This window comes from Eubalaena glacialis, chromosome 1, assembly GCF_028564815.1.
Source record: "Eubalaena glacialis isolate mEubGla1 chromosome 1, mEubGla1.1.hap2.+ XY, whole genome shotgun sequence".
Lineage (NCBI taxonomy): Eukaryota > Metazoa > Chordata > Mammalia > Artiodactyla > Balaenidae > Eubalaena > Eubalaena glacialis.
In genome coordinates, this window is record NC_083716.1 from 216,088,841 (window position 1) to 216,098,588 (window position 9,748).

The following is a 9,748-nucleotide window of genomic DNA, read 5'->3' on the forward strand; positions in this document are numbered from 1 at the left end:
AGTAACAGCAAATACATAAATAAAAAGTATCAGGGGAGCTTAAAAATTAAGCCACCCTGCCTCCTCACTCATCATCTGAGACCTTCCTATTCCTCCCCCACATCTTTTATCTATAGCCTTGTCCCTTAAGAATTTCCATGGAGCTAGAACAGAGAGAAACCGCAGCTTCATCCCAGAGACCTGAAGCCTTCCCTTTCTTAGGCAAGTAACAGGCACAGAGAGGAGGCCAAACAAGCTGAGCATGCTGCTTTACCCAGAGCAGCGTAGGGCCAGGAAAAACTAAGCCTAGAGCAGGTGACAGTGACTTAACCAGAGTGGTACTGATTGCAGCAGAAGTGTGCACACTGTTCTTTGGGATTATCTATGCTGTCTTTTATCACCCTCCCCCCTGTTTTTTCTTTCATTCAATCTCTTTTCACTCCCCTTTCCTTAAATCCCCTTCTGTTTTTTATGATGACCCTCAAACACCTCTCTTCCATGAAAGCTACTTCTTTGTAAAATTTCCATCTGTCCCCAGAAAAGCATCTTAAGTGATTTTTTTTTTAAGTATTGCTTTTGGAAAAGTTTAAATTTATGTATTAGAATAGTCTTGTTTCTGATAACAATTATTTTGCAAGAAGTGAAGAAATAGATTGTGTATTTTAGCTTAAATCGAGGGAAAAATTAAATTCTATGGATAAGTTAAGGTTTTTTTCTACTTGTGTCCACTGTGATAGTTTTTACTCCCCATCAATTTTATAGCTCTTTTGTGGCAGGAACTCTCCTGTACACCTTGGTTTCAATCACACATCTAAAATAATTCTTGGCAAAAGAGAGATTTCAATTAATATTCATTGATTAAAAAATTGGTCTATATTTTTTTAGGTGCTAGACAGCCTATACAAGGTATCCACCAATTACATTACCTGACACACCCATGATTTGCTTCTAATTCTAAATTTGTTCTGCCTAGATCCCATTTTCCTGGTTCTAACTGATTGAAACAATGATTGATATCTGGCCAAAGTTGGGTATCTGACCACCAGCCTATAAAATGAATTGGCGTGAAAGCCCTACTCAACAAAAGCATCCTACTCAACGGTGACTGGTGTACTCAGAGTCTAGCTCAAATAATTTGAATATGAGACCCCAGAGATTTAGACAGGAAGGTGGTACCCTGTGTGGGCACACTGGAAGAGTGAGAAAGTAGAAGCCATGAGCTAGAGTCAAGAATTAATTCTTTCTATGTCTGCTTTCATTTGCTCCCCATCTCAACTGAGTCATTCTAAGTTGGACCACTCAGAATACCAAGTAAGACCAGTCAAAATGCCTTGGTCACTACTGATCAGATGAGAGATAGTCACTCCCACGGAATCTCTTCCCTGAGATTTTTCTGCAAGGGGAAGAAAGAATTTGTATTCAGTCAATCCCTGGTAGCTTTTGAGATACAAAAGTCCAGAGCTGGCCTGTCTATATTTCTTTCTATGTAGGGATGACCAGTCTGCAGTGAGAAAGAATGAAGTTGCCATTTGAAAGGGGCAAAAGGTCAGGTAGGTGTGGAGAATATTCAAGTTCTTCCTGTGGTTTTGTTGTTCAAATCCCCCTTTTCCTTAACCTAGTTCAATTTTGTTACCTGAAGCCCCAACAGCATGAAATGGTGAAAGAACTTCTCTAACTTGTGTGAGATCATATAGGCCATCATGCCGCTTGAAGAAGGTATCTTGATAAGGCCCATACTGTTCAGTTTCCCTTCCCAGTTTCTCATGATTTCCCTTGGCTTAAGTCATAACCCCAAAAGAGAAATTCCTTTGGCCTTTGCTGCTCCCCCATATCCTCTTCTTCACTTCATTTCTTCCATTAGTGATAGAGTTCAAGGCGACTCTTGACATCATGAGTGGCAGAATACTACTGGTAGGAGAAAGGACCACATTGATCTCAGAGTTCAGTGTTGAAGTAGATACCAAGCTTTGTCCCAGAGTTTTGTGGTTCACTCCAATCTTCAGCTTGTTTCTAAGACTTACCTAATGGTAAGATTAGAGTTTGCTCCTTTAGACATTTTGCTATTGGCCATAAATATAAATTTGGGACAAATATCAACTAAGAAAAGAAAACAAGACCCTATCATAATTCATTTTCTTCTTCTGAACATTTAAAAATAAATATAGGATTCTAATTTCCCTCCCTGGCCATAGTCATCTTCCTCAACATCTTTCTAAGTTACCTGGTGATCACAAACAACTCACTTCATAGACTTGAGCCCTTTGCCTCATCTAAAGGAAGGGATTGTTACGTCCAAATCTAAGACTTCATGAGTATATGATATACTGACACCTACTAAGTGCAAGTCATAATTTCCACAGACTTCATTTGTTTCTTATATCCTTTCCTTTTTTCCCCACTTACCCATACATACTTCTTCATCTGGGGCACCAACACAGCCACATCTTAAAATGCCTTAGGAAAATATCCAAATAACCTTACTACTATATTACTGTGAACTGCTCAAAACTCTGGATCTTTACTATTCCAACAGCCAAGAAATTTTGGCAGATACCAATCAGTTTCAGTATTATGATGAGCAAGCAGATGACAGATGCAGTGTTGGTGTCTTTTGTTTGGTTGGTTTTTGTTTATCAACTAGCACTTGAAATAACATCTTTCCTCTTAACCCTCAGAGTTCTGAAATTCTCTGACATTTTGGTGAAGTTCAATGTCACAAAGCTAAAAAAATCTTCAAAAGTTCAAACATTTTTAAAATGCATAAATATACACTAACTAAAGAAATGTTTTTTGTTATTTTAGTTAATTTAATATCCAAAAAGGACCTCCCCAAGAATATTTTGGTTTTGGTTAGTAAGTGTTTTCTTTTATGTGCATGATTAAGCCTTAATTTTTCAAGTGCTAAGGAGGAGTGACTGAATGTAAATAAATCAAATCTGTGTTGCCCTTATGTCCATTCGTCAGTGTCTGTCCAAGTCCTTACAGACATTTTTGGTTTGTGGTTGAAACTGCAAAACAATTTCAGCCCTGTGGACAGAGTAGTCTTTTGCAAAGAAGTTATGCAAAAATGATTTTCCTAGTAAAGCCTTTTCCTGTTTTGTATCTGCTTTACATATTTTCTTCAACTAAGTTCTCTGTCCCGCATAGCTTTTTCTATTGCTTTGTAAGCTTAAAAACAAAGTAAACCTTCAATAACAGTTGCCAGTTGAAATCTAAGAAGAAAAGGGACAGTTCTATTTTTGCATGTTCATATATTTATAAATAAGTTAACTTAGTGAGGTTATTTATCAAGGCTATGATTCTACCTGGCCTGAAATCTGAACCAAGATAAAATTTGTTATTTACTTTTTCAGGTAGCCTCTTATGTTGTATTTCCTTCCTTCTGTGTTCTTAACTCGGCAAAGAGCTGAACCATGTTATGGTTAAAACACAGATTTCTCAAAAGAATCTGAAGTTATATTTGCCATACACACAAAAATGGATGTTATTCTAAGGTCACAAAGAGTTCTTAGAATTTTTCTTGAGCACCTGCCAAATAGTCAACTAAAGTCATAATGTAGAAACCATGTATTTTCTTCTCAGGTTTGTGTAGGGATGGACGAATCTTCAAAGCTTCAGACAAAAGGTCCTAATAGTTTAGAAAGGGTCCTAAACTTGTTGAGTCTTTTTCTCTCAACACATTAAGAGCCTGGTATCTCCTTGCCCAATCAATTACCTCTCAGAATAACAAGTTTCCCTTTCCGTTTTTGGATTCTCCAATTCTCTTGTTACCTACCCTTCACTAGCCTCTCCTTACCTCTGAAAATCTGTTAGGAGGCCCAAGACATCTGGTAGGTTCTCTTCTTGGTCCTAGCTCTGAATGTATAACAATTTTCGATGTTCCCAGGTTATATAACACAGAGGATATTCCATGTTCCAAAACATTTAATACACTACAATTCACCAGTAGAGAAGGCCCAGCAGAGAAGCTATCAGAATTATTGAATCTCACAAAGCAGTAGCAAAAAAATTACAATAAAGAAATGGCAGAGAAGTCCCTGGTGATCCAGTGGTTAGGACTCAGCACTTTCACTGCCGGGGCCTGGGTTCAATCCCTGGTCGAGGAACTAAGATCCTCCAAGCCGTGCGGTGCGGCCCAAAAAAAAAAAAAAAATGGCAAAAGTTAAACTTTTCATCACGTTTGATGGCAAGGAAGAAGGCACTAATAAAAGGATGTGTGTTGGTATTTACGTATTTTCTACAGAAGGATAGTTATTAATTTATATTGATCAATCTAAAAATGTTTTCCCTTTTGACTTGCCATTAAGGTCCATAAAGACTCTAAAAAAACAAACACCGGTTGGTATATCTTTGCTTCTGAGGTCTTAGATTTTGATTTAAGAAATCCAATCATGAACATAGTTTGATTCCCATCAAACTATTCCCTTTAAACTGCTGATACAACAAACATATTAATAATGTGCTACTACATCAAAGCAGTATGGCTTAAGAAAGACACAAATATTCCAAGAGCTGATAATATTAAATTCAGTGCAAGATAGCAGTATTCAATTAAGTTCTGTTTAGTTGGGAAAAGGTCGAGCTGGAGAATATTTCAAATCTGAAGTAAGAACATCTACATTTACAAAAATAATCTTAGTAAGGAAAAAATCTAAAGCGATATAAAGTTAGAGAAATATTTTTTGTTCAATGAAACTTTTACCTAACTATAATTGGGAACATTTAATTAAATGATTTTTAAACAACACAGACCTTCTCAAATATACAGTCAATTTAAAATCATGGTATTAACAGTATGTAATGCCATATTACATTACATACTGATCATTTCTAATTTTCCATCGTGAGCCTAATTTACTTTTTTTTTTTGGCCGTGCCACTTGGCATGTGGGCTCTTAGTTCCCTGACAAGGGATTGAACCCTCACCCACTGCAGTGGCAGCACAGAGTCTTAACCACTGGACTGCCAGGGAAGTCCCAAGCCTAATTTATTGTACTTTTAAAGTAAAACTAATTTAAAAACAATATATATTACTCTGTGTAAATAGTTGAATGAAGAAATATTCCACTATATATTTCTTTTAATATTTGCTTATACTGTATAATGTTTTGCTATTGACAAACTTGTGTATTTTATGTACATTTTCAATAAAATTATATTAACAAGTATTATGATATAAGGTAATAATATTTATTTTAGCTACTACATGCATACTGTCGCCACATTCTTTCTATGTAGCCATTTAGGGTAAACATTGATAGAGAAAAATGTTCTTTGTCTAATCAAATACTGGAAGAAAATAAAACAATTGTGATAATTTATTGTTGTCTATTGGATAGAGCGAGAGGGTAGGAGAGGCCTGCTTCATACAACTTAATTTGACTTTGTTAAATGAATACTTTGAGACAAATGGAATTACTATTTGTCTTAGTGCATCTACTTATCACTCCATTTAGGAACTCCCCAACACACTGGAGATGTAATGCATTATACCGAAAATATAATGATCATTGTAGATGTTGTCTGTCGCTCTAGTATTTATTTTCAGAATACTGCTCTGAATACTGTCATCATGTCCTTTGAATCATAACCCTCACGGAATATTACTTAAACAGCATGAATCAGTGACAGTATTTACTACTAAATCCAAAACTAATTTTCATTTTGTCTTAACATGATTATATTTAAGTATAACCTTGCCTTATAGTATTTGCTGTGAAATGAATATATGTTAGTCACTTACATATATTTACATATATGTATATGCATATATCCATTATTTCACCCAGATTTTTCTATAAAATGAAAAACTGTACTTTCTACTATATTCTACTATCTGAAATAACATATATTCTATTGCCTTTTCCCAGTTTAGTATGACACCAACATTTAAAACTTCCAAACTATGTAAAACAACTATACTCCAATAAAAATTAATTTTAAAAAAAGAAAAAAAATCCAAACTAAATATTTCTAGAGGTATGACCTCCTCCCTTTACACTTTCCCACATTTTCCCCCCTCAAGAAATTATGTTTTTGAAAGAATATAATTATACTTTTATTTTTAAATGAGGAAGGAAGAAAATAAAAATGAAGTTTTACTGTACTGAGCACTGCATTTCACCCTAGGTGAGGACAGCAAATATCAATGATAGCAGAGTGTTAATTACAAAAGCAATCAACAAGCAGACATAAAGGTATTATATTTTAAAATAATAAGAAAAAATACATGTCTTAGGTAACTGAAATATTTGATGCATATATGCAATTATATTATATATTCAAATTTATGACTTGAAAAGGGTCATCCTGATGAAACTCCCCTGCCTGTTTTCTAAATATGTTTGAAGTGAATGGAAATTCACCACTAATATAAAATTGGTACTTTTGTTTTTTTTTAACCACATAAATAAAATCAACATAGCTGGAAGATAAAAATAATTATTTCAAATATTTAAATAGGAACCATGGCTCTATCAGCCTTTCAGTAAACAATGACTAATTGTGCTGGCTAAAACTATACCTTCAAGATTGGAAGGCACAGATTCCAAAAAGATACTGAGGTTGGTTCCCACTCCTGTGGCCTTCACTGTACATTAATCAGAAGTGTTTGCTATGCAAATCTTGTCATACAAAGCAATTATGGTTGTTCCTAAACTGACCTCATGTTTATTTATTACTTCAGCTTTTTACTCCCAAACCTTGTCTGATCTTTTCAAACACACACAATTTTTATGTTGCTTTTTAAAGGTACACAATACAGTGATTTTTAATTTATTTGTTCCTAGTATAAATGGAAAAGCTGTGTAACTCCCTCAATCTGCAATGCAGTGCTTGGTGAGTCTGAATAATATTCTGGTGTCTGTTCATGCAAACTATTTCCACCCCAGGGTCTTTGTGAGGATGAAGAGGCCCTTCCAATCGCTTAAGGCCATGACACCTTGTTTAGTCTTACTCTGCAACATTAGCTGATAACTAATGGAGACTGTCAGCTACAGTACACTAAGCAGAAAAAAAAAAAAAGAAAAAGTATTTTTATAGCAGAGCAGTTGAAAGCAAAAAATTCATTGGTAACCATTTATTTACATATTTTCTCAACTTTACTTGCCCCCAGCAAGTTAACTCTTGGAGAGAGATTACATTCATCAGGAAAAATAGCTTAAAAGCATAAATCCACCATCAATAATACCAGTAATGATCTTTAACTGGCTAATATTATATTGCCACAGGAATTCCCATTTTGTGACTTCTGGTTGAGCAACAGTGGCATCCAGTGGCTAGATAATTGTTTCCATGATTAAAGTGTCATGGGAAGTTTGGGTGAACAGTACTAAATGCTTCAGATGTATTTAGCCTGAGCAAAGGAATTTACTAGGAAAAGCAAATCAAATGCCTTTGTTTCCAGAGCAACCCTGGATCAAGTCTAAGTCATGAGATTTGACTCTGATGACTACTTAATACTGGCAATCTCTCCAACACCCCTTAATAACATCAATTTAGGATACCTATTAACTGTCTACTGTGTATACTCATGTTGACTCCATTACCTATAACCTTGATACACTAGAAAGCTTCCCTACAATGAATTAGACACCAATTCTATGAAAAATATTCCACAAAATCAAAAGCTGTAAAACAAGAGCTGATGATATGTGCTCAATGCTCATTTTGTACAAAACTGGTCTGATGACCCATGTATTAAATACGACCCCTAATAGTTGTACATAATCCATGAGTGACATCTGGAATCATGTTGGTATTATGGTGGTATAATAAAGAGTCCTGGACCTAAAAGGTTTTTGCCCCAGGATTTTATTTACTGGCAAGCCCAATAAATCCTCTGAACCCCATAATATCTACCTCCCAGGGATTTATGAGGCTTAAATGTGATAAATAAAAAGCTTCCTGCACAATCTTTGGTACAGAGTAGGTACTCAATAATGAAGTAGCAAAAAACAAGTTCTGTACCCAGACTGCCTACATTCAAATGCTAGCTCTGGCACTTACAAGCTATGTGATCCAGGGTAATTTATTTTCACAACTTGGGCTTCAGTTTCCCCATATATAATTAGGGGATAATAATATCTGCCTCTTAAAATTATAATGAGTTTTAAATGAAATAGTAGGTTCAAATTTGTAGAATAGTTCCTGGTATATAGAAAACACTCAGTAAATATTTTCTGTTCAAAGTCGCAGTCTTTATATACAAAAGAGAGCTTACTAAGAGCAACAGTAAGAAATGCTCTATAATTTTTCCCCTGGTTCTGATTATACTTAGCCCTGAACTGTTCACTGTCTATGTCATCTATATGATTAATGACATATATTTCTCAAGTGGGCAAGCCATGATGAGAAATACAGTGTGTGGAGACGGAACTTGATCAAAGCAAATCAGCAGCATCAAAGCAAGAACCTTAAGAAGTAAGGAGGACTCTGTTTCAGGGAAAAGAAGGTGAGATGGAAGGAACCGGAATAGACCGGGAAGAGAGGTGAAAATGTCCAAAATGCATCTGGGTGCGAGAGAGGGAGAGAGAGAGAGAGACTCTGAAGTTTAAGAGGTAATTGAACCAATACTTATTTTATCAGAATGCTTTCACATGCAACTTTGTTAAGTAAGACAAACCTGAGTACTACTTGCATTTTCCACTTTTGTTTTACCCCATTTGATATAGAATCACAGCATTTTAGAACCGATAGGAACTTAGAATTGCAAGAGTTTCATGAAGTACAGTTAATAACGATATCATTAACACCACTCCTGTTCCCCTTACTGCTACCTGCAGATACACATTTTTGGGGGTATGTTAAAGGGTCTCATGTTGATGACGTTCACATTTAGGTACCCTGAGAAGGTTCTTGGGAGTTTTAGCTGCTTACTTCCTCCCTGATGAGGCTTTAAGTGGCCTCTGCTATTCTCTCTCTTCCTCCTTCTTCTTTCACCTCTATCCTCAGGGCAGATTAATTCCTGCTTTCCTCATGATATTTCAATGAAACAAACATTAGAAAGGAATGACTTCTCGAAAAATCATTTCAAATGCTCCCATAGCATACCAGGTAGAGTCAAGGTTATTATTTGATTCTAATCTAGGTAATTCTTTTTCAGTAAAAATAATTGATTATTTTATTTTGAAAAACCAAAAGTAGACTATCAACATCCAAACAAGCCTAAGCAAGAGGCATGTTTGGCTACAATACAAGATGCTAAGTAGGGAGACCAGTGGAGCTGGGAGAACATTCATTGCTAGAATAAAGTGTAAGAACTGACCAAGTAGGGAATGGTCCAGGAGCAGTTGGACACAGATCAGTAGACCAAGGCACAGGGTCATGGGACTCAGTCCAGAAAGCAGAGAACAGCAATTGTCCAAGACATTCCATTCAGAAATCAAGCGAGGAGGGCAATCTTAGTCATGTTTGGTAGGTACTGCTCTGCAGGTTATGTTCAGACAGTATAATTTGGCAGAACCTAGACCAAGGAAGGAGGGCTTCCCAGTTGGACCAATAAGCCCTTTTTTCCCTTCAAAATATACCACTTTGGAATGATCCACTATTGGAAGTGTCACCATTATTGAGACATTCTTTGTGTTACTCATTTCTATATTCCTTACCTATTCAAATGTAAATTGCCTGTAGAAATGAAAACGTTAAATCAATAATCCCTTAGTATAAACTTATTTCATCAGCTCCTTTTCAACATATCAATAAAAGAGGAGGAACTACTAACATAAAAGTAGATGGGAGTCATGATAATTTTAAGGGGAATTAGGGAGCA